We start from the raw sequence: 613 nt of genomic DNA, 5'->3' as shown, positions 1-613 counted from the left end.
ATTAATAGCATGTTGATTATGATAATGAATCATGATCCATGCCATGACTTGAAATAATGATGTATTATTGTTGTTACCATCCCTTGATGGTAGTAGTGGGTCCCACGTGGTAATTTTCATGTTTACCCTCATGTTAATTAATGGTGCTAATTGCGCAACTAAAAGCAAGAAGAGAGACTGAAAATCTTATCTCCACTCTCACGCCCCACATACACTTATCATTCCAATGAATATACCTTCTTTTCAATTTCTTCTATCTTTTCTCTTTTTACAATAATATCATTATCAGTGAAAAATATAAAAGGAAAAATAAAATAGCACTGTCCTTTGTGGCCCCCACCCACGTGTCAACACTACATGATTTGGAATCCCACGTGTCATGCTCTCAACGGCCAGAATACCAGTTCACGTCATCATCAGGTACCCACCTCATCGCATGCACCCGCATCCACCTCATCCCTCTTTAGTGTTCTGTGTTCACACACCACATACACAAGTCAACACCCAAGAAACAAAATTTAGGTAATTATGGTCATCTATCATACTAAACAATTTTCAAACCACTTAAATTATATTATGTAATAAATATATTTATTAATGTAAACATATTTTA

Source organism: Arachis ipaensis, chromosome B08, assembly GCF_000816755.2.
Source record: "Arachis ipaensis cultivar K30076 chromosome B08, Araip1.1, whole genome shotgun sequence".
NCBI classification, from domain to species: Eukaryota; Viridiplantae; Streptophyta; class Magnoliopsida; order Fabales; family Fabaceae; genus Arachis; species Arachis ipaensis.
This window is presented reverse-complemented; position numbering follows the sequence as displayed.